At 39.4% G+C, this 6000-nt stretch overlaps 1 protein-coding gene across 2 annotated transcripts in view; it reads right to left on the reverse strand.

The window, feature by feature from the left end:
• Sult2a8 (sulfotransferase family 2A, dehydroepiandrosterone (DHEA)-preferring, member 8) overlaps positions 1–5212 on the reverse strand; it is a 36095-nt gene extending 30883 nt beyond the window's left edge. The window contains exon 1 of one of the 2 annotated variants that reach the window (NM_175250.5): positions 4874–5019. The gene's annotated coding sequence lies outside the window, so the exon portion shown is untranslated. The other variant, XM_006540426.2, reaches the window with a different exon arrangement.
• Between the last annotated feature and the right edge of the window lie 788 nt (positions 5213–6000).

Consider the following 6000-nt stretch of genomic DNA (forward strand, 5'->3'; position numbering starts at 1 on the left):
GTGAGGCATAAGGTCATACATAATCTAGGAAGGCATTCTAAATTGTCTAGAGTTTTTCTGCCATGGCTTATCGTTTCTGATATTTGAATATCATATAGGATTTCTTTACATTTTTCTTTCCTTTCTTTCTTCTTCTTTCTTTCCTTCCTTCCTTCCTTCCTTCCTTCCTTCCTTCCTTCCTTCCTTCCTTCCTTCCTTCCTTCTCTCCCTCTCTCTCTCTCTTTTTATTTCTTTTTTCTTCCTTTATTTTCTCTTCTTTCTTTCTTTCTTTCTTTCTTTCTTTCTTTCTTTCTCTCTTTCTTTCTCTTTCTTTAGTTTCTCTTTTTTCTTTCTTTATTGATTCTTTTTAAAAGTAGAGCCTGCAGAGATGGTTCAGTGGTTAAGAACAAATTTGGATCTTTCTGTTGACCAGGGTTCAAGTTTCAGCTCCTACATAGAGGCTCACAACAAAGTGAAGCTTCAGTATTGTGAGATTACATACCCTCTTCTGTCCTATAAGAACTCTGCAAGCACACATTGCACAGACAATCAGGCAGGCCAAACAACTTTGTATATAAAATACAATACATATATTACATAAATATGTTTTTGGGAAAGCAAGAGAGGTTTTGTCTCCTAAATGTCCCTATAGTTTTATTAAAATTTATTATTTGTTTATATGTACATTGGTGTGTGTGTGTGTGTGTGTGTGTGTGTGTGTGTGTGTATGTATGTGTGCGCACACACACACGAACCATGTTTCTCCTGTGGAGGTCAGAAATCAATTCGTATAATCAGTTTTCTCCTTTTACCATGAGGATTAGGGAAGTAAATTTGGGTCACCCACCTTGGTAGCAAGCACTCTTAATCTGCTGAGCCTTCTCACTGGTGTTTTGGTGTGTGTGTGTGTGTGTGTGTGTGTGTGTGTGTGTGTGTTGTGCATGCACATGTTTAACTTTATTCATTGGAATATTTTTGGGTTCTTTTGGGGGGGGGAGAGGATCTCCTCTGACCTAGACTATTCTACAGCTGGCTTTATAGTCAAAAATACCTTGGTTCCTTATTCTTCTACCTTCCTTATGAAAGTTCTAGAATATAGTGCTTGTTCAATATGCCCAGCTTATATATATCAACATTCACCAGAGGCTCACTCACAACACCACATATCACATTTTCTCCTTTCTTGTATTTCATTCAATTTGCATATTATTATTGTATATTCGCTTCTTCAGGAAGATTCTCTAGGCTAAACCACTCAAAAGGTAATACCAACATAACTCCCTCTGAATGGATTTCCTCGCTAGATAAATTGACTTCTCCATACGTCTGGAACCTACATTAATACCATGAAAAATCTTCTTGGTTACAGCATATGAGGTTCTCTCATGGGGACAATGGTAAATATTGATACATACACTAAGAAGAATATAAACTGTCTATCAGTCAGTTTATAAGCTGATGATCCAGGCTTGGTGATATATGTATTGAATTCCAGGATTTGGGGAGCAGTAGATTGCCCAGCTCTGTGTTTTCTGGGATTACCTAGGCTACAGAGTGAATTGCAGCTCTGTCAGGGATACATAGTGAGACCTGGACTGAAAAGTAGTCAATCAATCAATCAATAAATAAATATATAAAAGCTAAAAAACAAAAAACAAAACAAAACAAAAAAAAAAAAACAGAACAGAGGGCTTTCCACAAAAATAACATGTGGCATCTAATGTGTTCACCATACTTGTCATAATAGAAATTAAAATTTAAAATACTGTGAGATTTCATTTTAACACAGTCTAAATTGCTTCTATGAAGGAAAAATGGACAAATGCTGGTGAAATATGGGAAAAGGCTGACCATTTATTCTTCAGTGTATTTAATGAAAAATGTGGCAGTGTAAATAAGTACATTCAATTACTTCTTATGTACAACTGTATGGAAGATTTTTAAAGGTGACAGATGCATTGTATTACCCAGATGTATCCTTTTCTCTCTCTCTCTCTCTCTCTCTCTCTCTCTCTCTCTCTCTCTCTCTCTCTCTTTCTCTTTCTCTCTCTCTCTCTGTCTCTCTCTCTGTCTCTCTCTATATATATATCAGGAAACACATAAAGGTGTTTCCCAACCATTTTCACTACTACAGTATTCAAAATTGCAATAAAACAGAAGCAGTGCCCTTCTGGTTAGCACCAGCACCAGGTCACCTTGGGCAGGGAGTTGCCCCCCACCAAGGTCCCCTAGATGACTCTCCACAGGATCTTAGGACCACCGGTGAGTGGAACACAACTTCTGTTCCAATCCAATCACGCGGGACCTGAAACAGCAGTAGGAAAGCAGGAAACCCAGCCTGACCAGGGTCACAAGACCCTTCTGGTCGGCAACAGCACTGGGTCACCTGGGCACAGAATCGGCAGACGCCCCCAAGGTCCCTAGAAGACAGCTTCTGAGACAGACCCCATTTTGGGCTCCAGACATCTGGGCACCTTCCCTGCCAGAGGAGAGGTGTCCTCCCTGCCCGGGAGGGCTTTGCTGGAACACCTGGGGGAGCCATCTTGGTTCCTGGATCCCTCTGAGACTAGTCTGTGCAGGTGAGAGTGTGGACTACAGAAGCTAATAGCTTCGGTGAAAGGCTGAAGCAACACAGCTTCTTGGACACGTCCTGTTTCAGGCCTTCATCTTCTACCAGGAGGGAAGTCTGAATACCAGATATCTCTGCACCTTCCCTGTAAGAGGAGAGCTTGCCAGCAGAGAGTGCGCTGACCACTGAAACTCAGAGGAGAGACCTAGTCTCCCAGGTCTGCTGATAGAGGCTAACAGAATCATGAGAGGAACAATCTCTAACCAGAGACAACTATAACAACTAACTCCAGAGATTACCAGATAGCGAAAGGCAAACATAAGAATCTTACTAACAGAAACCAAGACCACTCACCATCATCAGAAATCAGCACTTCCACCTCAGCCAATCCTGGATACCCCAACACACCTGAAAAGCTAGACCTGGATTTAAAAGCATATCTCATGATGATGGTAGAGGACATCAAGAAGGACTTTAATAACACACTTAAAGAAATACAGGAGAACACTGCTAAACAGGTAGAAGACCTTAAAGAGGAAGCACAAAAATCCCTTAAAGAATTACAGGAAAACATGACCAAACAGGTAATGGAATTGAATAAAACCATCCAAGACCTAAAAAGGGAAGTAGACACAATAAAGAAAACCCAAAGTGAGGCAATCAAATATATGTAAAGAACTCAAGAAGGTGGATTCCAGAAAATCAAATAATCCCATTAAAAATGGGGCTCAGAGCTAAACAAAGAATTCTCACCTGAGGAACACCGAATGGCTAAGAAGCACCTGAAAAAATGTTCAGCATCCTTAATCATCAGGGAAATGCAAATCAAAACAACCCTGAGATTCCACCTCAAACCAGTCAGAATGGCTAAGATCAAAAATTCAGGTGACAGCAGATGCTGGCGAGGATGTGGAGAAAGAGGAACACTCCTCCATTGTTGGTGGGATTGCAAGCTTATACAACCACTCTGGAAATCAGTCTGGTGGTTCCTCAGAAAATTGGACATAGTACTACCAGAGGATCCAGCAATACCTCTCCTGGGCATATATCCAGAAGATGTTACAACCGGTAAGAAGGACACATGCTCCACTATGTTCATAGCAGCCTTATTTATAATAGCCAGAAGCTGGAAAGAACCCAGATGCCCCTCAACAGAGGAATGGATACAGAAAATGTGGTACATTTACACAATGGATTACACTCAGCTATTAAAAAGAATGAATTTATGAAATTCCTAGCCAAATGGATGGACCTGGAGGGCATCATCCTGAGTCAGGTACCCCAATCACAAAAGAACTCACATGATATGTACTCACTGATAAGTGGATAGTAGCCTAGAAACTTAGAATACCCAAGATATAAGATACAAATTGCAAAACACATGAAACTCAAGAAGAATGAAGACCAAAGTGTGGATACTTTGCCCCTTCTTAGAATTGAGAACAAAACACCCATGGAAGGAGTTACAGAGATAAAGTTTGGAGCTGATATGAAAGGATGGACCATTTAGAGACTGCCATACCCAGAGATTCATCCCATAATCAGCCTCCAAACACTGACACCATTGCATACACTAGCAAGAGTTTGCTGAAAGGACCCTGATATAGCTGTCTCTTGTGAGGCTATTCTTGGGCCTAGGAAACACAGATGTGGATGCTAATAGTCATCTATTGGATGGATCACAGGGCCCCCAATGGAGGAGCTAGAGAAAGTACTCAAAGAGCTAAAGGGATCTGCAACCCTATAGGTGGAACAACAATAAGAACTTATCAGTACTCCCAGGAGCTCATGTCTCTAGCTGCATATGTATCAGAAGTTGGCCTAGTCAGCCATCAGTGGAAAGAGAGGCCCAATGGTCTTGCAAACTTTATATGCCTAAGTACAGGGGAACACCAGGACATAGAAGTGGGAGTGTGGGGGTGAGGGCATTGGGGACTTTTGGGATAGCATTGGAAATATAAATGAAGAAAATATTTAATTAAAAAAAACAGAAGCAGTATAGATATTCTCAGTAGATATACTGGGATTAATAATGTGGTAGGTCTGTGTACAGTGGAAGTATAATCAGTTTAAGCAAAAATAAAGTTTCTGAAATTTGCAGAAAATATATAAATCTAATTATCTTTAAATTAAACTGAAACTTGGAGACTTATGTTATCTCAGCAAACACTCTTATCAACTGAATTATTTCTCCAGTCCTAACACAGAAACATTTATGCATTTACAACTGTATACCAGCATAGCATGCAGAAAAAGACTTTGTGTTGTTCTAACCTGCAAATAGAAAGACAAGAATAAAGAGTATTAATCTTAGAACGAACTAACCTGAAGCAGGGTAATTGAGAAAGCAAATCTTTCTTGGAAGTCTTCTTTAGACTAACACTGACCGAGAATGTTGAATGAGAACACTGAGGGTATAGGCTTTTACATGGAGTAAGGTCGGGAGAATCTGTGGTGTAACTACAAGAATAATGCTTACCTCTTTGAGTCTTTAAAACTCAGCAGCAGAGTGTTTTCTCTCTCCCAGGGTCATCCAGCTCTGTTTGATCAAATTTTGATCCCCAAATTACAATTTGTAAGAGATAAGAAACTGAAAATCAACTGGATCGAAGCAAAACTTCAATGCCAACTCAATGGTTCAATGGTTAAATTTGATTGCTCCCAACACTTTGATGTGAATTTGAGCAATATAAATCACATGATTTTAAAAGGTAACTGATATATCAAGTTGTTCTCTGATGTCAACGTGGAATTTGTAGTACACACACACACACACACACACACACACACACACACACTAGCATAAATGCACATCTGGATATTAAGACTTTACAAAAAAGGTACAGGCCTACAGGCCCAGTAGTTCCTCTAGTCCATCTGCTTACCTAAGTTATAATCATATTACTATTTAATTATTTATGTATTTTATTCATATGGGTGCTTTTTCTGCAAAAGTAAGCTTTCAATGGCATGTGACTAGTCATTGATGGTTGAGAGCTAAATTCTGAGGGCTGAAAATTGATCTCAGTACCTATGGTAGAATAACCAGTACTTTTAACTATTGATCTATCTCTACTACTCATAAACCATAGGTATATTAATAACTTCTGTAGCAGTCAAAATACTTCTACTGGGAGCATCATTTTAAAAGTGTCCCTTTTGTTTTTGCATGGAGATAACTTCTCTCTCCCATATACATATCTGCTGCTAAAATCTTCCCCAAAATTTCCTTTTATTGCATTGCCCATATGTATGTGAGATAATGAGTATGCCAGTGGGGTTGGCTTCATGTTGTCTGTTTGTATATTAACATGTATAATATACATGCACAACACAAGCCTTTCAAACCTGATCCCTCTTTTTATGATACTGATTATATTATTGCATGTGTACATATATGCAAGCATGCACGTCTTCAACTTGCATTATGTGGAGGTTCGGGAGCTCATACA

Source organism: Mus musculus, chromosome 7, assembly GCF_000001635.26.
Source record: "Mus musculus strain C57BL/6J chromosome 7, GRCm38.p6 C57BL/6J".
NCBI classification, from domain to species: domain Eukaryota; kingdom Metazoa; phylum Chordata; class Mammalia; order Rodentia; family Muridae; genus Mus; species Mus musculus.